The 25,743-nt window shown below is 37.8% G+C and overlaps 1 long non-coding RNA gene across 1 annotated transcript; it reads right to left on the bottom strand.

Moving 5' to 3' along the window:
- Window positions 1-12,359: 12,359 nt before the first annotated feature.
- LOC122230121 lies at window positions 12,360-18,769 on the bottom strand. Its single transcript, XR_006207291.1, has 4 exons — window positions 18,537-18,769; window positions 16,635-16,837; window positions 14,074-14,217; window positions 12,360-13,089 (listed from the first exon to the last, which is right to left on the bottom strand). It is a non-coding gene; the product is annotated as an uncharacterized LOC122230121 (long non-coding RNA).
- Window positions 18,770-25,743: the final 6,974 nt, after the last annotated feature.

Genomic DNA, 25,743 nt, shown 5'->3' with positions numbered 1-25,743 from the left:
CATCTGAGGAAAGGAAATTAAGAATTATTGAAACTGAGCTCAATGGCAAGGCCTTGGGCTATATGCTTTATCTATATTATCGGTATAGTAATAGCAAGATGTTTTATAACACTAGCCAGGTAACACAAACTCTTTTAAGCACTTTGCATATATATTAAATTTTTTTTCGTATTTATTTATTTTGCAAGAGCGAGTGTGAGGGAGTGGTGGCAAAGAGTGATGAAGACATAGAATCCCAAGCAGGTTCCTTACTGTCAGTGCAGAGCCTGTTGGGAGGCTTGATCCCAAGAACCATGAGATCATGACCTGAGTCAGGATCAAGAGTTGGACCCTTTACTGACTGAGTCACCCAGGTGCCCCTAAGCACTTTACATATATTAATGCATGTATTTTAGCACAAACATTTGAGGTAGGTATGCTAATATTATTCTCATGTTATAGATAGGGAACCTGTGGTACAGAGAATTTCAGTAACTTCTCCAAGGTCATGAAACTAGGAGGTGACAGTGCTGAAATTTGAACCCAGGGTAAAAGGAGATACTGCCTCTCAACTTATTTAAAAGATTGGTCTTCTTTGTTGGCTGTAGAATGATTTGAAGTTTATTGAGTTGAGAAATAACTCAAAAGTACTGAGATAAGATTGCCAATCCAAATAAAAGTAGTTCAGAATGAAATGAAAACTTCCTCTTAACAAGGATTTTCTGAAGGAAGTTTGACACATCTCCACTGTAATAAATCAATCCTTTGTGTTTCTTGAATATGCAGCTTGCATCCTGGTAGATCGTATACATCAAACCTGCCCACTTACAGATCCTCAGTGTGTAAACTACATTCTTCAGGACTATGCAGGGGTTTGTAGTGTTTCCTGATGCCTCCAATATAGGAAAACAGTTAGAAAGTTAAAATAATGTGTTCTAATATGAAGCACTGTATGGGGGAGTCTGTAAGACTGAAGTTTTACTTCAATTTTATCATCCACTACCTATGAAAATTAGTCAAATTACTTAAACATTCTAAGCCTCATTTTTCTTGCCTACTGAATGGATCATGATACCTATCTTTTAAAAAAACATCAAAAAAAAAGGGATGCCTCTATGGCTCGGTTGGTAGGGTATGCAACTCTTGATCATGGAGTCATGAGTTTGAACCCCATGTTGGGTGTGGAGACTACTTTGAAAAATATATATATATATTAAAATTATTAAATATTTAATAATAATATTAATAATTATAATAATTAATAATATTTATTTATTATTATAATTGATTATAATAATTATAATAATTAATAATATTAAAATATTATTAAAATATTATTAAAAATATATATATATTTTTTCAAAGTGAAGGAAAAAAAAGCAAAATGAGTGAAAGAGTGGGAGATACTGGCTTCCAGTTATGGAATGAGTGAGTCAAGGGAATAAAAGGTACAACATAGAGAATATAGTCACTGATATTGTAAAATGTTGCATGGTGACAAATGGTAGATACACTTGTGCTGAGCAGAGCATAACATCTAGAGAAGTGCAAAAACTATTGTACAACTGAAACTGTTGTAACATTGTGTGTTAACTATACTTAAAAAAAAAAACCCTTAAATAATAATATAAAATATCACAAAGGGGTCAGTGAGGTAACATAGCTCCTGGAACATTACAGAGACTGAATACACACTATGTTAATTCTCCTTTATCCCTGGGTCCTGTAACTTCCCCAGTCTTCCAAATTCTTCCAAATTCTTCCAAATTCTTCCAAACTTCCCCATTCTTCCAAAAGGAACTCTAATAGTCTCAAATATACTACCTCAGCATATTTTCTCTAAACTATATCCTATCTTTCTTACTCTATGTCTTATTCATTTCAATGAGTATTAGTTTTTTTTTTTTCTTTGAGGGCTAACTATGAAAGACTAGAGAAAATGGAACTTCATCTATTTTTCTTTGATTAAAATGTTTAGATATGTATAAAAGTACCATCACCAAAGACCAAAGTGGAAATTCTAAGAAGGTTACAACCATTAGCTAATGTAAAGCTTGGGTTTTTTCTTCAGATTTATTTATAGCATTTCTAGCCTCCCAGCCACAATAAATAAGAAATGGTTGAGGTTATGTTCAGCAAGACAAGTAGATATATTTTTTGGGCAGCTTGATGATGGGCCAGGAAGACTTTACATGGAAGCTCCACACTTTTATGGTTATTTAGTTATTTTTTTTACAATGATAGGGAAAACTGATGAAGCCACTGCTTTCCTGTTAGCGAGCTATTCTAGGCTTCAGTGAGTTTATAATTAATCAGTTGACATTGGATGAAGGATAACTTTTGTTTTTAACATTTAAATTTTAGGGCATATTTCCAGGTCATCAAATTACCTATTCTGAATGTTATAATTTTTATTACAGATCTATGCATTTTTTTTGTTAACTAGTTTATACATACAATCAACTTTCATATATTTGCAGAAGCCAATTATTCAGTTTAATAATTACCCAGGCTCTCTGTTTCTAGTGTTTCCCCTTGCTTGCCCTCTATTGGCCATTCATCAATAGCTCTACCCCAGGGAACAGGAAGGAGGCAGGTTGCTTAGGTGAGTCTCATAAGAGATGGTTGGACTTCAGGGTTTGAAAAGGCCGAATGGTAAAAAGTAAAATAAAATGCTGGGCTAAAATGAGGTTGAAAATTCAGTGGAGCTTAGTTCACCATTTTAGTGTTGAAAATAATTTGCAGCCTGCTTGCTCTTAGTATTTAAAGCCAAATCCATAGTTATAACAACAAAAACTCTGGCAGACTGTGTGTATGTGTGTGTCTGTGTTCATGTGAGAATCTATTTTGTCAGCACTTTGTCTCCTTCATTGAATCCCTCTAGCACTGAAGCTGTATCATTCTAATGTCACTTACCACAGATACGTTATTTGTAAACGTAGCTCCTGTGCGCACCGTTGGCAGAGAATTGTATCTTACTCATCTCTGCATCTCCATTGCCTAGAATTTGTCCTCCCGTCCTTAGAAATAGCGTGGCTGCTGAATGAGTAAATGAATGGATGATGAGGGCATTTTTAAGGAACAAAATGAGAGCACAATTTAAATAGCTCTTCATATTTCATATGAGATGCCATATTTCTGGTCAGTAATGCAAGCTGAGAAGTTGATTCTGTGGTGTTGCCAACGCTAACCCTGGAAAACAAACCATTAAAGTAGCAGCCCTCCACAGAAGTGATCTGTGTCACTCAACAATGCAGGCTCTCTGTTAGCTTGTGCCCGAGCGTTGGCTCCCGATGCAGAGTCTTGGCATCGTCAGGAGGCAGACAAAGAATCCATCAAAAGACCAGAGACAAGTTTGATGTATGCAGTTCATTCCTCATCTTGCAACATCACTGCCAGTCATGTCCTCACAGCTGTGGGGGATTTTGTTCATTTTATAGCACCTACAACGTTACTACATAAGCTTTCATAATCTGACTGTCAGAAATATCTCAGGGTGAGTATTGTACCTGGGAAAGATTGGCATAGCGTGGCCAGGGACACAGCAAGTGATGCATGAGAAACAGCGGTCAGGCCTTTCTTGTGAAGTGCTTTTTTGTTTTTGTTTTTGTTTTTTCCTCTTCTGTGTAATCAGGTCCAGGGAAATGTCTGTATGAGCCAGACCCAACTGTTAACGCTGGCCCTTTTTACACTGTGATCTGACCCTGAGTGTACTTGACCCATTAAGGTATTTAAAAACAAAAAAGAATTGCCTTTGTAGAGAAGGCAATGAAAAATAACTGGGACCATTTGGGGATGCTATCATCTTTACTCTTTCCATAGTTTTATCTCAGAGCTTAGTCTTAGGGCAGGACAAGAACACAAACAGACATGGATGTGTGTCACACACACACACACACACACACACACACACACACACACATGCTTTATATTCATTTCTGTGCATAATGGAATCTTGACCTTCCATGATCATGTGAAGGCAACATATGGAAATGAAGGTGCTCCCCCATAATATCTCTAAAGAGAAACCAGACTGATGACAAACTAATTCTGATTATTTTATTCCAGGGGGCTGGCTTGAGTTAGGGGCCAGGGTTCTGGTTCTTCACTGTGTCGAGGTCCTGGGCCTTTTCCACATGCCCGTGGTCTCTTGGATATAGAGCTGAGGTGGAGATGGGACAAATGCCAGGACATTCTGGGTTCAGTCATTTTTCTCTCTCCTTCTCTACCTACCACTCTGCTCTCTCTGCGTCTCCACCCAGTATTGGAAGAGGTTTGATACTAGGCCTGCATCAGCACAATAACAAATTCTGCCTCATTCCAGTATGATGAATGAAGAGTTTTAATGAAACTGGCCCAAACTGCTCTGGCAAGCTGCCTTATTTTTGTGTTTTAAATGGAAGTGATCCATCAGCCACACGCAGCGCCTCTGTCTCCACATCCCTCCCTGATGCACCTTGCCCATCCTCCCCACCCGGCTCTCTGCCACTCTCACCTCTCTGTGTTCCCAGTCTTCCTTGCCTGACCAGTGAGATCATGGTTCTCTGCACCCACCGGCTCCACTTTGGAGCACTGACCACTGCTGAGGCCCTGGGTGCATGACTACACAGCCCTGTGCACATAACTCCATTTTTTCCCAGCCCAGGATACAGCATGCTAATGTGGCAAAATGTCTGTCGGGTATTAATTACGCTTGCTGGCTGCTCCCTCATTAGAGTTGCCTATCTCCCTTGAGAAAGGTTGTAAATCAAACTATGATTCATGACTTTTAAAAAAAGGGAAAAGATACACAAACACTAAAGGGAGAAAAATCCTCCAAAAATAATAAATATAAACAAAGAGGAGGGATGACACCTTAATCAAGCTGGCTGGTAGCAGCAGGCAGCTCAGCATTTTGCTAGAGTAGAAACGGCAGTTTTGTTAGATGGTTCTTTCTCCTTGTGATTTGTTTCATCATTAAAAAAAAAAAAAAGGAAGGCACAGCTTTATTTTTCTTTCTTTGGGGGGTTGTTTAAAATTGTGTGATGGAAAATGGAAGTGTAATCTGCATAGTTGTGTGAATGATCATAGGCTGGAATTTCATTAACCGGGAGTTTAAATGAAAGGAAGAAGGGGAAAAAAAGGTGAGGGGGGACCTCCAAACTTTCAAAGGTTTGCAAGTTCCTCTCTGAGTAGAATTTTCTGTAAAACACCATCTCCTGAACACCATAGGCTGGAAATACACTCCTGAGCTTTTTTAGACTATCACCTAATCCCAAACAATCAGTGCTCCTGTAAGAATTTTGATCTCTCAAAAAAAAAAAAAAAAAAAAAAAAAAGAATTTTGATCTCTCAGAGTTGCTGGGAGATTCCATGACATAATACAAATGAAAATATTATTCAAACTCTAAAGTCATTATTCACATGTTTGTGTATGATTTGGGGACAGAGATATCCATCAAAATTATCAGAAATTATTCATGTTACTCTCAAACGTAAGCCTGTGTTGCTTACCCACTGTATGGTTAGCTTCATAGCATATGCGTGAAGTGTACCTTTGAAATAGAAAATAATTGTAGTTGTCTTTCTCAGGCTTAACTATTTTATTTGGGAAGGAAGTCCACCAAGGCTGAGTAATGATGCAGTATAGTCAACAAATCTCACAGAAATTTAGAGATTAATAGGGATTAGTTCAGTTGGGGAAGATTTCATATAAAAGGTGGGGCTGAATGTCACTGGGGATAAAGGTTGTACAATGAGCAAATCAAATGGAGAAAAGACCTTAGTGTGTTTGGGGAACAGTATGGAGGACAGTCTCTTGGGTAGGGGAATCATGGCCTTGTATGGTAGAAGATGAGATTCGTGACCATTCTATTGAGGACAGATGAAGGATAATTTTCAAGGAAACTCCAACCAGTACAGCTATTCCAGGTGACTTATCTGTCACCATTATTCTGTTTTATTTTGTTTGCCTGTTGGAATAACCATACCCATCTTATTAGGAACATAAGTATAAGGAGCTCTTGGTTTTTTGCTATTAAATAATTTTGACTCTACATAATTATTGCTAAGCCATGGTTTTAGGAAGAGCCACTTAGGACTTGGGAGATTGGTGATATTGCCCAGCACCTGGTTTGTCATTAGCCTTCTATCTCTGTCTTCAGTGTTTTCAAGGACAGATAGCCAGGGATCCATGGGAAGGAGTTAGACGATTCAAACTGATTATATTCGGAGAGGTGGTATGGGGAGAGGAGTCCCAACAGTTGCGTTCAAAGGAAGATTAGCTTGCTAGGGTTGCCATAACAGAATACCAAAAATTGATGGCTTAAATAATAAAAAAAGTATTATCTCACCATTCTGGAGGCTAGAATTCCAAATCAACGTGTTAGCAGGATTGGTTTCTTCTGAGGGCACCAAGGGAGAATTTGTTTCATATCTCTTTCCTAGCTTCTCATAGTTTTCTGGACGTCTCTGATAATCTTTGGCTTATAGATAGATGGGTCACGCCAATTTCTGTCTTCATGTTTGCATGGCGTTCACCCTGTGTGTGTGTGTGTCCAAATTTCTCCTTTCTGTAGCCACCAGTCATAATGGATTAGAAGCCCACCCTACTCCAGTATCACCTCATCGTAAATGATTACATGTGCATTCACCCTATTTCAAAATAAGTTAACATTCTCAGGTACTGGAGATTTGGACTTTACCATAGGAATTTTGGGGAGATATAATTCAACCCATAATAGCTATGATAAGCAATAAGGATAAGTCAATCCTTTCCAGTTACTCAGGGACTACAACATCCCCAACTGCTTCTCTGCAGCATTTAAAGCAAAGGAGCACATTCGAAGTATTGTCGTGATGATTAGGAGGAAGTGAAGGGATTTTTGAAGACATTAACTTTGGAAAACATGGCTTGAGGTGTGCTTTGTGTAAACATAATATTTTTAAAATGCATCTGCCTATTGAATGCAAGTCAAAACACGTGGCAAACATTTTCACAATTTTCCACCAGGGGGTGCTCCCCCAATATAAAGAAACAAGAACACTTGAAAACATTTGACTGTCTGAACAGCCCCAAAGCAAACATTTGTTTCTGCCAAAATCCTGGAAATAAACATTATTTTTCTTTTAGAAACAAACATATTGGTTCATGAAATGAATTTTGGGAAAAAAAATCAGTTTCAATAGCATACATGTATGTTTTTAAACTTGCATGAAGGAATATAAAACTTAGAGTTGGCTGATGATAGTCTTGATTATTTAGAAATTGAGGGTGCCTGGGGGGCTCAGTCGGTTAAGTGTAGGACTTCGGTCCAAGTGATGATCTCGTGGTTTGTGAGTTTGAGCCCCATGCCATCCTATGTGCTGACAGCTTGGAGCCTGGAACCTGCTTCAGATTCTGTGTTGCCCTCTCTCTCTCTGCCCCTCCCCCACTCATTCATATTCTCTCTCTCTCTCTCTGTCTCTCTCTCAAAAATAAATACACAGAAAAAAATTTAGAAGTTGAGAAATATAGTTCCAAAGAGATTTCTCAGACTATTTCCAGTGTAAGAACTTTTAGAATGTTAAATACAGAGAAACAGAAGCCAATTCTCCTGACTTCTGTAAAGCTCTTAAAATATGCATTTCACATAATGTGTACAGTCGAAAACCCTCATAAGCTGTGTAGGAATTACTATGAACAGGCAAGTGTTCTAGGATCTGATTCACCCAGGCTTTCACAAGTGCCAGCTTGATATGTCATATAGCTGAAATCCTACTCAAGAGATTTTTTTTTGTTTTGTTTTTGTTTTTGTCACCAACAACCTACTTTAAGAACTTTGTCTTAAAATTTAGAACCAATAACTTAGTCCTGTGTTGTGGAATTCAAGAAATCAATTTATTTGAAGCTCTACTATTTTAGATTTTTTTCCTTTCAAATGTACTTAAAATTTACATTATAAACCTTACCGTTTTTATACAAAGCTTTTTTTTTTTTAATTCAAAAATAAGATAATATTTTCTGGGGAAATTGCTATAGTGCACCTCCCCCCACCTTCAACCAAAGAAGAAAATAGGGTTCCTCGAGCTTAAATTAATTGCATGAAAGCTCCTGGAATATCTAAGGCAGGTGTGAGAAGAAGAAAACACAGTTCTCCTAGTTCCCCATGCACTTGGGCCAGCACATGGGCCCCACCTCCCATCCTGGATGCCCAGACACACACTGCCATTCTTGCTTACTGCAGCAGCTCTGTGGAGGGAAGAGGAAGAAGGAAAGAGGCTTTCCTTTATGGCGAAGGTTTTAGTTTCCCTTGTTCCTTATAGCAAATTATGTTGATAATTCCCCTCACATTGCATAGGCCTTATACATTTAATCCTACAGCCTATTGATAAAAGAAAACTAAAACCATTTCTACTTTTGCAAAGGTGTATTTTACTATTTCTAGAAAATGCACAGCTGCTATAATGTCACAGGGAATTGCCTCAAGGAGAAATGCTGATTTCTCTTTCCGGTACGCTATTCCAGAAATGCTCTGGGTTCTCACTAGCAAGATGGCTTTTCTACACAGAACCATTTTTATCATTATGTGGAAAATTATAACCCTAAAAAATGTCCCAAACCTGTTAATTTATTGGGTTCTGCTTCCTAAAATAAGAACAAATAAGTAGCTATCTGAGAGAATTAGTGGAGTGAGAAGGTGAGACTCAATTCCATATTGCATGTGTGTTATGCTCTGCTTTTTATAGCTCCTGCTTAAATAAGCTTGAAAATAAAGCCATGGATCGATGGCCCGAGATGTATCATTACTGAGAATGCAACCCTGGGATTAACTTAACCAGCCATTCTTCCATGCAGCGAACAAAGCTTGTCTTGGGAATCTCAGACATAGGCTGTGCCCTGGCATGGCCCCTTCCCACTGCTTGCACCTAACCAGGATGCTGCCTCACCACACATTCATGGAGAGGGGGAATGGCCGAAACCTCCTTGCAGTAGAAAGAAAAATAGGGACCAATAGTTTTAGATCACTAATTTTAATAATAACATCAACAAAGGGGCGCCTGGGTGGCTTGGTCAGTAAAGCTGGTGACTTAGTTTTGGCTCAGGCAGATGATGATCTCATGCTTCGTGGGTTTGAGCCCCACATTGGGCTAGGTGCTAAAGGTATGGGCCCTGCTTGGGATTCTCTCTCTTTCCCTCTCTTTCTGCCCCTCCTCCACTCATGCCTTCTCTGTCCCTCGCATAATAAATAAACTTGAAAAAATAATGATAACGTCAACAACTACAGTGTACCAGATACCTCTCATACCTTAGTTTTGACCCTCACATTACATTTTTAAGAATTAGGTCCATTGTTAGAAATGAAAAGAAGGGTGCCTGGGTGGCGCAGTCAGTTAAGTATCCAATTTCAGCTCAGGTCATCATCTTGCAGTCTGATTTCGAGCCTCGTGTTGGACTCTGTGCTGACAGCTCAGAGCGTGGAGCCTGCTTTGGATTCTGTGTTTCCTTCTCTCTCTGCCCCTCCCCCGCTCATGCTCTGTCCCTCTCTGTCTCTCAAAAATGAATAAATGTTTATATATATGCTTAAGTATATGTATATAAATATATATATATGTATATATATATACATATATATTTATACATACATATATATAAATATATATAGAATATATATAAATATATATGTATATATAAATATATATATAGAAGTATACATATATAAATATATATAGAAGTATACATATATAAATATATAGAAGTATACATATATAAATATATATACGTATATATAAATATATACGTATATATATATGTATATATATAAATATATGTATATTCATATATATGTATATATATGTATATATTTATATATCTTTTATATATTTATATATTATATATTTATATATACATATATATTTATATTATATTTATATTTATTTATATAAATATATACGCATATATACATATATATTTATATAAATATATAAGTATATATAAATATATATATGTAAATATATAAATATATATTTAAGTATATATACACATATATATGCATAAGTATATATATGTGTATATATATATATAACTATATATATATGACTATATATATATGTGTGTGTGTGTATATATATATATCATTTATTTATAATGTAATGTATATATATATATGGAGTGAAAAGGAAAAAGAAAGTTTCGGCCTCAAAGTATATGGCTGAATTTTTATTTGAAGCCAGGTCCCTCTGCCTTCAAAGCCCGTTCTCTCTCTTCCATGTCAAATACCTGTTACATGGCACCATCGTGGACTTTTATATTTGTGTGCAAGAGTAACATTTCATGGAGTGACTCAGCCATTTAGTCTTTGTGTGACTCTGGATGAGTCACTTCATGTCTCTTGATGTCTGATTCCTTATCTGTAAAATGGGATGATAATACTACCTACAATTATAAGGATTAATGAGTAAATAAACAACGTGAAGCACTTTGAGGAGTGCTTTGACTGCAGGAAGCAATCTATAGAAGTTAGTTATTTTAGTACTATTGTTGAATTCAAACATGAGAGAAGACAGGTTTCTCAAGAATACTTCAGAAAGGAGTAATACATATAAATTAGAAGCTTTCAGAGGTGAGGTATATCCTTATACGGTGAAGAGACTGCATAGGATATGGGTCCACACTATTTAGTTGAAAAATATAATTAGCTGGGATCAAGGTAAAAAGAGATTTCAGGAATGAAACTGATCTTCCGGGAACTTGGCCAGTGAGCTTTGAGGTTTATTAAATATTCCACTAACATAACAGTCCTTGCCTTTGCATCTGGCAGGATTTACCATGTAGGCCAGATCTTTTATTCTGAACCTGGACAGCCAGAGGAGAGAAACAGCACGGCAGAAGGCTGAGGAACAGTGATCCTGAAGTCTCATGGTGAGCCAACAGAGAAGGCAGAAAAAAGAAAAGCATTAGTACAATATCATTTATTTATAATGTAAGTTTTGAGAAACTTCACACAATTTGTATTGGGAGACAAATACCTCACCCTCTGACTTTTCCTTCTTCACTGCCATCCTTGCTCCCTGAACTCTGATTGTTTCCTCAGAAGAAAGCTGGTTTGACCAGCTTTTCTGATGTTTTCTTTTGAAAATAATAAAAAACATAAAAGGTACTCTCCCACGGAGATGTAAACGTATGTCACACATGTCTCCCTGTTTCTGTGCTGTGTAAATGGTGGTCCTCATGAGGTGGACATGAGGAGCAGTCTGCCTTGTGATGGTCCAGGGAGAGACCCTGCCCTCACGTCTTCTCCCCAATCCAGCCAGCCCAGCTTAGAAACCTCCTCTCAGTGGCCTCATCCTCAGTCATAACATAGCTGCCTTGTGACCTTTCCAAGACCCACGGTTCATCCTTACTCTGCAGCAGCTGTAGTGTTCTAGAAACCTCACAGTTCTACCTACAGTATTTCTTGTTGTTCCATAAGGTGACCACACACAAATTTGTCTCTGAGATGCTCTAAATCTTGCCAAAACAATCCGGTCTTGATTCTCTCCTGACAGGCCCATAGCCTTGCTAGTATAGATTAAAATCCTGGACTGTCAGAACCCAAAGGATGTCTTGACTCATCTTGTCTACCAGCTCTAATTTTTAGCTGAGGCCACAGGTGCCCACATCACTGTTAGTGGATGAGCCCAAACCAGAATGCAGACAAGCTAAAGCTGATGGACTATTGCTTCCTTGTGTCACATGACATGGCTCCAGGTTAACTAGGATTTGTGTGTGCAGTAATGACATATTTTGCTGTCTGAAGTATTTCACTTTTCATTCCACATAACCACTGATTTTTTTTTTTAAGTCTTTCTCTCCTCAGTATACCTGTAGGTAGACAAGATGGGTGGCAGTTTACATGGTATAAGTCCAAGAAATTCCAAGAAATTCCTATTGACTATATTTCCAGGGACTGGTTAATTTTTGGGATTCAAAAAAATCAATCTTTCTAAACTTAAGAATTTATATCTGCAGAAAATATTATGGAATATTTTAAGGATTTATAATAAGAAAAATAATAGAATAACATAGGTATTAAGTACTTTTTATTGAATAATTTTAGAGATGCCTGGGTGGCTCGGTTGGTTAAGTATCTGACTTTGACTCAGGTCGTGATCTCAGAGTTCATGGATTCAATCCCCGCATCGGGTTCTGTGCTGACAGCTCAGAGCCTGGAGCTGCTTCTGATTCTGTGTCTCCCTCTCTCTCTTGCCCCTCTCCCGCTTGCACTCTGTCTCTCTCTCTCCAAAAATAAATAAAAATTAAAAAAAAAGAAATAAAGAATTTTAAATTTAAAGAATTACTTTAATTACTTAAAGTAATATTTAAAAACAGAATAATTAAAAAAATAATAGCTTCAAGAGGTGATTTGCATCACATATTTTATTTATAGGAATAACTGTAAAGATGTTTAAATTGAGATTCCTTTTTCTTGGTTGTGGTCTATTAATCATTATTCCTGGTGGTAGGGCCCTGTAATATGCATTGGAAGTAACTTAGAGTTGTTTCTGCTACATCAGAATCTCACTTTGATGAAATGTTGTTTGAAGATTTGTTTTCCCAATGGCAAAGACTTTCAAATAACACTAAATTCATATTCAACCATACTTGCATAAGTTATCAATAACTATTGAAGATTTTTCTTTTTAAAAATTCTAAGAATACTACCAAAATTCCTACTTGAAGCCCCTTCCAAAAAAGGTTGTCGGTCAAAGAGTAGAGTTTAAGATGGAAGAGTTGGGGCTCCAACTATGACAAGTCAGTTGCCCCTGGAGTCTCAGATGTTGGCTGTGGAAGAGATGATATGAACTAGGACTGGGGCAGTAGGACAATGGGGAATGAGAGACTTACCCCCTTAGTCTAGTGTTCTCCCCCTAAGGGTCGGGCTCTTGAATTGACCAGCAGGTGTTTATCTGCATAATTCTCTCTTGTCCTGCTGCTGCTGTGCAGAGGTCTGGACATCTGGGGGAGGCAAGACACAGGGCTGTGTTGTACTCATCCTGTTAGTGGTCAACTCCAGCAGTGCTGGATCCTAAGTGTTTGCACCCCAGTGCGGGCCACTCTGAGTATGATGCAGTTCATATATTCAATTTTAAATTTCTCTGGTAGCCACCTTTCTAAAAAGGGAAAAATAAATAGGTAAAATTAATTTTATTACATATTTTATTTGAATATTTATAGAAACTATTACCATTTCAACATGTAGTCAGTACAAAAATAGATATTTCACATGTTTTCCATAGCAAGTCCTCAAAACCCACTTTTACACTCACAGTTACACTTACAGTTTTACACTTAGAAAACCCCATTTTGGACTTATAGTACAACTCAGTTTGGTTTAGCTATATTTCAAGTGCTAAATGGCAACATTTGGCCAGTAGCTACTATATTGGATAGTGAAGTTCCCAAAGATTACAAATTGTTTTTAATAATTCTTTTAGAATCAATTGAATAAACATTGGTATCATATGTAACTTTTGGGCATTGTGAAATATATGGTTTATTAATCACTAATATATGAAATGCTTTGCCAAAATACTGAAATTATTGGTGGTGGTTCCCAATTTTGCTTTCATTTTATTTGCATGGACTTGTTGAAAATATATGCTAATGGGCTAAGAAAGAAGGGAAGGAGAAAGGAAGGAAAGAAGAAGGAAAGGGAAATAATTTACAATTGTTCTGAAAGGTCAAAGGGGAATTCTCACTTCAGGTCTGATAGCTACGAGTCAAGAAGCCCCTGTCAGGTTCAGTAGTTCTTTTTGAAAATCTTTGGTGCCTTTACTTATTCAAAAGCATCAGAATCCCATGGGAATTGGTTGAAAAAAAAAAAAATTACAGTGGAGTCTGAACAGAACAGCAAGCTGCTGTTTCCAAGAGAGGGTGCTGAGATAGGAAGGAAGGGCTATTTCTATAGATCAAATTGCTAGAGAGCTAATCAGACTTTCCACAGTCAGTGACAATGGGCAATTTATTCTGATGCTTCTCAGCTCATGGGAACCAGCAGGGTGTGACAAGAATGGTTTGCCTCAGACATACGCATCATAGTTTCCTTTAGGATTTTTAAAATAATCATAATATTTATTTCCACAGAAAAGGGCAACCTCAAATAGTTTGGAACATTGGCCTGGATGCATACTACCACCAGTTGGGTTCTTCACTGGACTGGTGTTAAGAAAACGATAAAAAGTCACTCCAAATCTCCTCTTGGTTGTTGTTCTAACAAAAGTGGCTTGCCAGGATTATTTCTGTGGAGGAAAAATATTTTTTAATTTTCTCTTTATAATTGTGGGAAAGGAAGGGACTGGAAATACAATGAGTAAATACAGTATTTAGACACTCCCAGAGTGCTTTAGCTGTTCTTCATTGTTGTGTCACATCTTAGAGGCAAGTGGGTCTCCAAGAAATCAGACTCTAAACCATTAGTTGTGTTACAAATTAAAACCATCATGTTAATTGAGCTGATTAGAAGTTCATTACAACCTAGAGAGTGCAGTTTGTTTCACTTGGGTCCATTACCTCTTATTAAAGGTTATTAGCAGGACCCCCAACAAAACGAGTACCATAAAACTCTCTCCTTCATATGCAAAGGTTTTGGTAGTAAAGAAATCCATCTCTTCTAGGAAGGTTTCCTAGATCATTCCCATCCCCTTCAACCGCGTTATTTTTTTCTTCTCTGATTCTCCAGTGTTAATTCCATCCGGAATACATTACTTTGTGATGGTCAGTGCCTGCCTTTGCACTATCCTAAACCATAAAAACAACAATAAAATAAACACCATAAGACAACATTAACAACAATGTAATAGACTGTATAGATTCTTCTAGTAGATGTGGAGGGTAAATAAATATTTCTATTTATGAATAACTTTAATATATATTATATACCAGACATGATGCTAGGCACCAGAAGTCAACATTGAATATAACAAGTATGACATCTTCCCTCAAGGGGCTTACCATCTAGTAGGAGAGACAAGCATTAAACATAATGCTACAAAAATATTCGTTTTAACTATGAAAAATTCTACAAAGAAAATCATATCAAAGTTTATATATCAAGTTTCCAATATATAAATCACCCCCCAAAACATATGAGAAAATGTACCAATTTATCAATAAACCAAATGGAAATTAGGTAATGAGATTAAATATCATTTTCACCTATTACATTGGAAATAAATGAATACTCTTGAGATTTTTCCATCATATATTTTGGGAGGCATTGTCAACTTTACAAACCCCATTGGCAAGCAATTTCCCAATATATGTAGAATATCGTAAAGATATGCAACTTCTCTGGCAACACACTTCCAAGATTTTATTCCGAAAGAATAAGTCTAACTATGGAGGAGAAAATACAGACATGAAACTATTCACCAGTTTTATCTTGGTTGAAGATTAGAAATGCTCTAAGTGTCAAAAATGGGTGAATGGCTGAGCAAATATGGAAAATAGGAATTATAAGGGCACAAGGTAGAGTCAGGCAGTTCCAGTTCAAATCCTACCTCTATTTTTAAAAGTTTCCTTTTCTTAAAAAAAAAAAAAAAATCCTTGTCTATAAAGTGGAGATAATTTGTAAAGTACTTACAAAAAAAAGTGATACATTTAAAAAGGTAAAAAAAAAAAAAAGTTTCCTCCCCCTGCCCCAAACTAAAATCTGCTCTTTCAGGGCAACCACAAGATACTGGGTTTTATTTTCCCTCGGGACATCTAAAGCAGAGAAGTTAGGGACCAGTATTACCTGGAGTCTCTCTGAGTTCGTTTCTGGTTTTGGTTTATTTTGTTCCATGTAAAGCAGATATTTCTTAAATACATGTTAGCATAAAGTATATACTATAGTAGGTACACATGGAAAATGCCATCCCTGCTGAGAGCTCCCCCAGCATTTTCCACAGAAAGCACTGTGCGCACGGACATTTAGGTGAGAGGCGGCTGAAATCTGGTAACATTGGAAATCCTTTTCTTGTCTTTGCCCCTATGAGATGGTCATCTTCATGGAGGAGCAAACCCTGGAAGGGAGCTTAGCACTTTATATACAGATGTGACTCTTCCGCACCTTCTTTGCTGTGTTCTTTCATCCAATATTTTGCAATCCTAGCTGGGCATCAAGATAACTTGGAGAAATTTGTATATACCTGCCTCCCTTGGTCCTACCCCTAAGCCTGCAGAGATTCTGGTTTCATTGGTCTGACATAGGATCTGGCCATTAGACTTTTTTAAGAAGCTTCCCGAGTGGGGCGCCTGGGTGGCTCAGTCGGTTAAGCGTCTGACTTCACCTCAGGTCATGATCTCACTGTCTGTGAGTCTGTGAGTTCGAGCCCTGCGTCGGGCTCTGGGCTGACGGCTCAGAGCCTGGAGCCTGCTTCCGATTCTGTGTCTCCCTCTCTCTCTGCCCCTCCCCCTTTCATGCTCTGTCTCTCTCTGTCTCAAAAATAAATAAACGTTTAAAAAAAAAAAAAAAAAAAAAGCTTCCCAAGTGATTCTAACTGCAACCACATGGCAGAGTTACCTTTGCTCCAAGACTCCTGAGAAAAGGGACAATAAAAGTATTTTTTTCAATACAGAATGTCAAAAATATTGTATGGCTCCTTTCCTCCTGTTGTTCCTAACTAAGGGAGTAAAAGACAGGCAGTAATTAGCTTGTTTCTACATTTCTGCTCACCCGGGCTCTCTAGACTCAGAAGATTCATGACAGACTTTTTTTCTCTTTTGAAGTATCATGCATCAGTTTTCTGTTCCCATCTCAATGAGATAAATTCTGCAATCCATGGCACACTTTCCCCATTCTTGTCAGATACTTTAGCCTGCAACGTTTTCTTTTGTTCTTCTGTCTTCACAGGCATTTCGGCATTAGCTCATCATCTTCTGGAAGGAAGTGAAAATGTTTTGAATTCTAATTCCCTCCCAGATATGAGATGCTGTCATTAAATGCTGCAAACCATTTTCCAGAATTTATGATAATTTATCCACAGGTCCTTTGCTTATTTGTAGATAAAAGATAGTTGATGTTTCTAATATTTTGAGCATACTTTTTCAGCCATTTAGCACGCTGATTAAACAAGCCAGTTATATCTGACTGGCTCTTAGAATATTTTTTGCTGCTTTATACAGAACAGATTTTATTCTCATAGGGCCAGAACACAGTAAAAAAAAAAGAATCTTTTTTATTGTCCTAGAGCAGGAAAAGTTTCTCCCCACTTGGAAAAGTCATTCAGTCAAATATCCAGGGAAGGCCGCAATATGATGAGCCCTGTTCTAAATGCTGTGGATACAATTAAAAAAAATATATATGTATATGTATATGTATAGAAGAAAAACATCTACTTTTTAATGGCACTTAGGGTTTAGTGATTTATTTCATTAGGTTAAATTCCAAGAAGGGATACTATAAAATAATAGAGTATAAATAGTTAAACCTATTTCCACTAGCTATATATATGTGATAAAACAAATCTACTAAAAATTGATTTTAGAGTGTAGGTTGTAGGTATTAGGTATTCATTATATAAAGCTTTCAACTTTTCTGAATGTTTTAAAAAATAATAATACAGTGTTCAAAAATATTTTTAGGAAAAGAATGTATCAGAACAGAAATTATTATTTAAACTAAACAAAATTTAGAGGCAGATTTTGTTCTGGGAACACTTGTCTAGCTAATGTAGTAAATGGTTTATTTCCAAAATACACAGTGTGACTAAAAATCACTGAAAACAAATATTGGTGCTGCATTGGAAAAAGGAGCAGAGGCAATATGCAGAAAACTACAATAGACACTGACTACAGTATCATGAAATGACAGGAGCGAACTCAATAGTAATCAGAGATAGCAAATTTCAAAGGAATTTCCTTAGGGCTTATTCATAAGGCAAATTTTTATTCTTTTAAAAGTTTATTTATTTTGAGAGAGAGAGAATGAACATGAGTGTGGGAGGGGCAGAGAGAAAGGGCCAGATAAATCCCAAGCAGGCTCCAGGCTGTCAGCAGAGAGCCTGATGTGGGGCTCGAACATAAAAATGGTGAGATAGTGACCTGAGCTGAAGTCAAGAGTCTGATGCTTGACCTACTGAGCCACCCAGGTACCCCTTTCAGGCAAAGTTTTAACTAAATAATAATTAAGACTTTGGTGTTGTATACACCAAGATTCCTTCTTAGGTAGGAGGGAGGGTGATGAAGTTTAAATTGGCAACATTTCTGAAAAGTAGTAGGGGGCAATATAGATCATGAGATTTGAAAACCTTCCTTCCCTTGACCCACTAATCTCACTCCTAGAAATGACTTCTAACAAAATAATTAAAGATGCAATCAGAGATCTGTGTACAAAATACTCGTTTAAAAACTTCTTATAATAGCCAAACAAGAAACTAAATATCCAATAATAGAGTATTCAAATGGATATTGGAACTATTATAGTAAGACATATTACACAGTTATTAACCATCATATTTTAAGAGAATATTTGAACAAATGTGAAAATGTGCGTGATATAGTAAGTGAACACTATAATCATACTAATTAAAAAAAAAAGAAAACAGTGTGTAGTTCTAGGAAAAATGGAAATACATACTTAAAAGCAGCAATAGTTACTTTGGATGGTTTTAAATTTAGACTTCATATATTTTTTTTCTCTCAGTGAGCATTCAGTATGGTTATTATCTGCTGCAGAGAGAAGGCATAGAAATCCCAGATCTTTAATGCAGACCCAACCCACAGAAGTGGTTGGGCAGCCTCCTGAAGAGGAAGGGTCTTCTCTCTGCTGATATAGACAGGAATCATGATCTCAGCAGGGGCTCTGGAACCCCATCCCATGCACCTTCCATGTTTTCGTAATTTTGCTGGAATTCTAGAATCATAGGTAAATAATGCTCTGTTGGATCACCCTGTGTTCTGCTACATATATTAGCTTGCACGTTAGGTATTGTGATCATCCCTCCACTTTTTTGTTTTTTTAAAAGAGGAAGTTGATTCTTCTTGAGATTGGGTAACTTTCCCATGCCCATCAGTCCACAAATGTCACAGTGAGGGCTGGCTACTACAAATTCGGCTGATTTTACACTGTACCAGGTTAGCTGCATGGCTATTATCTCAGTCAGGGAGAAATAATTTAGCAAATGAATGTATTATTCCTTAGTTTACATTTCTCAAACTAGGAAGGTTTTAAATAATGAAAGTAATTATAATTAAAGTAAAATGTTGAGAAAATAATTATTGTCTTACATTATTCTGTAAAAAAAAAATGTACTTGTATCTATTTAAGAAAGCACTGCTAATAGTTTAGAAGAAATTTCACTGCCTCGGATTATGGTTGAAATTATCTGATGGCGCAAGGATAGGGATGCAAATGGCTTATGAAAAATACCTATTGTCAGCCCACTGCTCCTGAGATTCTCCTTCCTTTGGAAGGCCTGACAGAGCTCTGGAATGCGTAATTTTTATAAGGGCTTCAAATGATTATTCCATATAGGCATCTTAGGGAAGACATGTCTCTAGGCCAACAGAGTTCAGTTAGAGTGTGCACTTGTATTTCCTGGTAGCTTAAAAAGTAAATCTGGTTTGGGGTGCTTTGGTAGCTCAGTCAGTTAAGTGTCCAGCTCTTGGTTTTGGCTCAGGCCGTGATCTCATGGTTTGTGAGTTTGAGCTCTGCCTCAGGCTCTATGCTGACCGTGTGGAGCCTGCTTGGAATTCTCTCTCTGCCTCTCTCTGCCCCTCCCGTGCTTGCTCTCACGCTCTCTCTCTCTCTCCCTCTCTCTCTCTCTCAAAATAAATAAATTAAAACAAAAAAGTAAATCTGGTTTAGCATGTCTAGGGTGCAGCCCAGAAGTCTGCGTATTAAACATGTCCTTCAGGTAATCCGTTGTGATTGGTATATAGAACCCTCTTTGACAAACCTGCTTTATTTTGATTTTTGTAAAGTGTCTACTGTAGATGGCCCCTTGCATCCAAGAGGGCATAAGAGGAAATAAAATAACAGTAATATTTATAAAAATGAACAAAACAGAAAATGTGGAAATGGAACTTCTACAGGAAGAACATGAATAGCAGGAGGCATCTCTGAAGAGGATACACCATTAGGCTCTGATTATTTAAGAACACATGTGGGTAGTGGGAGAGATACAAGGCTTCCAGATTGAGGGGATCAGAAAGATGAACAGAAATAGAAAGGAGCACTGCATTAGAATCGGGGAATGAAAAATATACTTGGAGAGGAGCATGGCCCCTGATGATAATATGGTCTCTGAGCTTCTCAGCTTTAAACCTTGAAGGGACAAGCAGTGGGGAGTCACCGACGGGTCATGATGGATGGTGCCCTCCCATGATATATTGCAATATATACATTGACCTTTCAAAGGTTTAGAAACCTTTTAAATTAGGGTTGACATATACTAGATAGACTGGTTGTTGAGCATTTGTCCGCCCCAACTTCTAACAGCCCAGTTGATGGATTAGAGCTTTGCCTTGCCTTTCCAAACTGCTGCCCTCAACATCAGGCTCTTAATCATCTATGAAGGAACAAAAGAGAAAGTTCAGTTTACACATTTCTTGGAATATAAACTAAAATGCAGATTTCAGAACCTATGCCAGACCTGTAGATTTTTTCGGGAATCTTAAGATAATGTCTCCAGACACATCTTGTGCACCCTAGATATGAATGTTGACTTGTAGACTGAGGTTATATGTTAAAACATGAATTTCTCTCCCAACTACACATACACACATGCAGGCAAACACACATTCATACGCCACGTTCTAAATCAGCCCTTTGGGTCACTACAATGAGGAACTGCTTCAAGGACCTTCTCAGTTCATTATGATGTTTTCCTGCTTCAGAATATTCCAGGGTATTTTGGTATGAGAGAAATTCTCTAAGCCTTTGTGTGCCTGTCTGACCCATCCTTGGGTTCATTTGCTCAACATCTTTTAAGACTGTAACTCTGAAGGAACATCGACCAGTCTGGACCAGTAGTCATTTCACCCTCCAGTGATGGCCAGTGTTCCTGTTTATTGAAGGACAGTAAGGCTTTATCCTGACCTGTACTGAGAGGCCGAAAATCTGATTATCTTTATGATGTTCACTGTGTATAATGGCCTTGCTTATATAAACAGATACAGATAATTAGCCATGACTGTATCAATTAATTTTTCAGAGAGATATGAACTTTAGCATATACAACTGTGGATTAAAAAAAGATGTGTATTGACTGTGGCTGAATGGGTCAAATAAGTATGTCTGAGGAGGAGAAACAGTTGAGAGCAAACGTCTTCTCTTTTTTTTTAATGTATTTTTTATTTTTTTTAACGTTTTATTTATTTTTGAGACAGAGAGAGACAGAGCATGAACAGGGGAGGGTCAGCGAGAGGGAGACACAGAATCTGAAACAGGCTCCAGGCTCTGAGCTGTCAGCACAGAGCCCGACGCGGGGCTCGAACTCACGGACCGTGAGATCATGACCTGAGCCGAAGTCGGCCGCCCAACCGACTGAGCCACCCAGGCGCCCCAGCAAACGTCTTCTCTAAAGAATAACTTTTTATTTAGCAGACCAAATACTGGTGTTGCTTGCATGCATGCGTGCGTGTGTGTGTGTGTGTGTGTGTGTGTGTGGCAGAGGAGGGGAGAGAAATGAGACAACTGAAGACTTAGGTATAAGACTTTTCGTGTATCAGGTATTAATCATTATTTACCATCTTATTGAGAGGTTTTGCTGAATAACTAATGAAAATGCGGTGGAATTTGTTAAAATAAATCTAACATAAATAAAATGAAGCTGCTAAATAACAAGGGCATCATAAATATTACTCTGGCACTAAGGAAAGTGAATCCTCAAATGAAAGGAGAGGAAGATTTGCTGGACCAAGTTTTTACCTTTATAATTTCAACCTGTAGACAGTTGTCATCAGGACTCCCATCTCTAATTCAAATGTGCTGGGAGATTGCAGTATAAATCTCTGCCACAACAAGCAGGAGGGGAGGACAAGAGGTCTGCATAACATTGCATTTGGTAAGATAGATGTATTCCGATTGGAATTGGAATGCTCAAGCAGACTAAATCAGCACACATTTATGCTTCTCTTTGAATCATTATCAGATAAATGGCAGGTGATGACCACAGAGAGAAAAGGAAAAAGTTGTTCAGAAAATGATGTTTTTGAATTAAAAATTTCTAGGACAAGAATGTGAAACATCTATTGAAATCTTTCCCTTACTGGTTTGGCATTAAAAAGACAAAAATTACTTGTCCAGCAGCCAAGACTATATATGTGAAAATGTTAGGGCCTGAAATGCCTCTAAAAGCTTTCCTGACTTGTGAAGATGTAATTTGTTGTTCAAAACCTACAGAAAACAACTAAGCCTCATCTCAATAGAAGACCTACTACATGTTCGTAATGAACTATACAGGACCTGTGGGGCTTTTAGGCAAAGCAAACACAACTGTTTGCAGTGCTTATTTCTGAACCACTATTTTTGTGTTTATTTACCCAGCACAGATGTTATGGCTCATTGAGAACCAAATGGTTTGTGTATGTGGCCATGTTTTCATGGTCAGAATAGCTCATGCAGAGATATGTGTGTTTGCTCTACTGATGATCTCACCCTAGGTATAATAATACATAGGAATACAGTTTAATTCAGCACATATTGAGTACCTATAATGTGTAAGTAAGATATATTTAGAACAGGCAGATCCTGGTCTCATCTGAAGTGAGGAAACAGGCAGGGTAGTGCTTTGAATTGTCTAATTGGAGGGGAATGTTCTATCCAGGAAAATAGTAGCCTTGTTCCTTAGAGCCAGACCATTTCATTATTGATATAACCCAAAGTCCTTTCTCAAGCTATGCTGACAGATATGATCAGGCATGGAACTCCCCTAGAACATGCATATTTATAGAATTTACAGGCATGGATGGTCAGGCGAAGCCTCGGCCTTCTCTAACAGTAGGCAGTGGTAGAAATTGGTAACATTTTCGTACTATTCCTGACTTAATAAGAGTTCCAGCCACTTCTCAATCTTACTGAGACCCTTCAACAGTTTGGAAAGATGTTGAAATAAAACAGAAATGCTGAGCAGAGCGGTGACCTTGTTGTCAACAGTTAGAATCTCCTGGTTGGATCTCATGATTGATTCAAAGCAAGGGTGGAGAGGGAAGAAGAGATGTATTTTCCACATGGCAACAAAATATGCTTAATGTTTGAATGGATCTTTTAAGTAACCCTGGACATAGGTAATAAATTAACTTGCCATTGTGGCCCTATTTAAATTAATAGGGTCATCTCTGGAATTGGGTTCTCTGCAGGTGCCATATGCCTCTATTATTTTTGTTAGTAAACTGGGGCTGATATTAAAAAATAGTGTAGACTGAGTGACTTAAACAACAGACATTTATTTCTCACAGTTCTGGAGGCTTGTAAGTCCAAGATCAAGGTGCAGGCAGACTTGCTTTCTGAGAAGAGCCCTTTCCTGGCTTGTAGATGGCTGTCTTTTCACTGTGTCCTCATATGATGTAGAAAGAGAGACGAAGCAAGCTCTCTGGTGTCTCTTTTTATAAGGGCACTGATCCCATCATGAAGGTCTCACTCTCATGACCTCATCTAAACATAAGACCTCTGAAAGGCCCGTCTCCAAATACTATCACATTGGGGGATAGGGCTTCAACATATGAATTTGTGGGAAGACATAATTCAGTCTCTAGCAGATGGTGACTGAAACTGGGTCATCGTTTCAGAGAACATGTTCACAGGTGTTTTCTTTGGTGTGAAGACACAAGGCTGAGGATCAAAGGAAGGATGTTCACTTTTATCCCTTAAGGTTTAATCATTCCCAGACCTTCAGCTCTTTCAGTGGCAGATGTCTCTTTCTGTGGTTTAGACCATGAGATGGGTATCAGATTGTTTTAGGATTTCCTCCTAAACAAAGATTAAGGAAACTTTCTGTGTAAGAAGCTGTACAAAATGTAAAGGGACTCAGAAAGACTCTCTTCTGCCTAGCCTAATGACTGAAAGGAAAATGCTAGAAGTTGTAAGTAGACTTAGCTTCTATACCCTCTCCCTGTTCTTGTTAGCTATTCATATCTCTCAGCTCTTCCTAGGTACATCTTTTCTCAGAAGACTTTACTGATACCAATTCTGCACTCTTCTAGACTAGAATAAAATATTCCTTAGTTTATAACTTTAATACATTTAATCATTGTTTACAATATAATCCCACCCTTTAAAAATTCCCTCAAAGAACCCTTTATTTTACACTTAAGAAGCGTTCTTTAGGTGGGTATCATATGGCTCATTTCAGTGTGCCTGAGTGTGTGAGGGGAGCAGGAACACTCTAGGTCTAGAACTGAGTTGAGGCCTCCTTGTTGCAGCTTGCTTCAATAACAGCAGAAAAGGTAAATTAAGGGAGGTCTACCCTAAAAGCTCATAATTATATGGAGAAAGCTATTTTTGCAGAAGCCCACATCCATGCTTTATGCACTTGCCCTCATCAAAATTGGTTTTGTCCTTTTTTTTTTAAAGAGCTTATCTCACTATAGAATCTCTGATGCATTAGTCACCACTTTCACATCATTCTTGCAACATCTAATTAATTTATAGAGACTGGGTTGCTAAAATGTTTCATATTCTTTTCTGTGTAACATCCAAATAGGATATTCCCTCTGTCTGGAATGCTTTTCCCAACTCCTCTTTACAGGTGCTGTCATGATATTCAATTTTTTTTAAATGTTTATTTTTGAGAGAGACAGAGCATGAGCGGGGGAAGGGCAGAGAGAGAGGGAAACACAGAATCTGAAGCAGGCGCCAGGCTCTGAGCTGTCAGCACAGAACCCAACATGGGCTCAAACCCATGAACCATGAGATCATGACCTGAGCCAGAGTTGGATGCACAACTGACTGGGCCACCCAGGCTCCCTGGAACCATCAAAATATTCAAATTTCCACTTACTGATTGACAGCTACAGATAGGGGTCCCTCTGCTACCCTATGCAATTAATATTTTGCCCCCATTGTTCTCTATTCCAGCACCCTCTTATTACCCCACAACACTCATACATGCTTGTTATTCCTCATTTTTAAAATTTGTGTTGCATTTTTCTATGTGCACTCCCTGCCTGTCTCACTCCCCATTCCATGCCTGGCACAGAGCAGCTGCTTGATATACTTTGTTTAGTGAACAAATGAAAGAATCAATGCACTAGTTTCTGGGTATTTGTCTCTGTTTTACTAATCTCTTTAGACCTAACTAGCATGTAGCCTCAGAAGAATAAAATTAAAATCTGAGGAGTGGGAAATGGATATTATTCATTCCAACATCTTTGTGAGTTATAGTAAAAATAATAATGAGGATGTGGACCAACACTGTGTATTTACTGTGCTATATGTTTTTTTTCAGTCTTCATTAGACACAAAAGTAGTCAAGAATCTGCATGTAGTATGCTCAGTACCCAACCTCAGTTCTGTTTTAACTGAAAAAGAATACAGAAGTGACACTTTTGAAGCTTAAACTTCAGGGCCCTCACTTGCACTGCCACCTTTCAAGGCCCAGGTTGGGGACTAAGCTGTGTGTATTTTTATGTGTATGCTATTCTCATAAGGAGACACCCCACAATTATATAAGCCTCAGGCCATATAATTCCTGAATCTGTTCTGGAAACTTGGAAAGATATTAGAATCCCTATTTTACAAATAAAGAAACTGAACTCTAATTCAAGGTAAAAAAAAAAAATAGGAAAAAATGAGCAGGGTTCTGAACTCTGACCGTACACCTGCAGAACTCAAGTTTTAGCCA

Source organism: Panthera leo, chromosome C2 (genome assembly GCF_018350215.1).
Source record: "Panthera leo isolate Ple1 chromosome C2, P.leo_Ple1_pat1.1, whole genome shotgun sequence".
Classification (NCBI taxonomy): Eukaryota; Metazoa; Chordata; class Mammalia; order Carnivora; family Felidae; genus Panthera; species Panthera leo.
The sequence above is the reverse complement of the archived record's forward strand: the minus strand, read 5'-3'. Positions and strand labels throughout refer to the sequence as shown.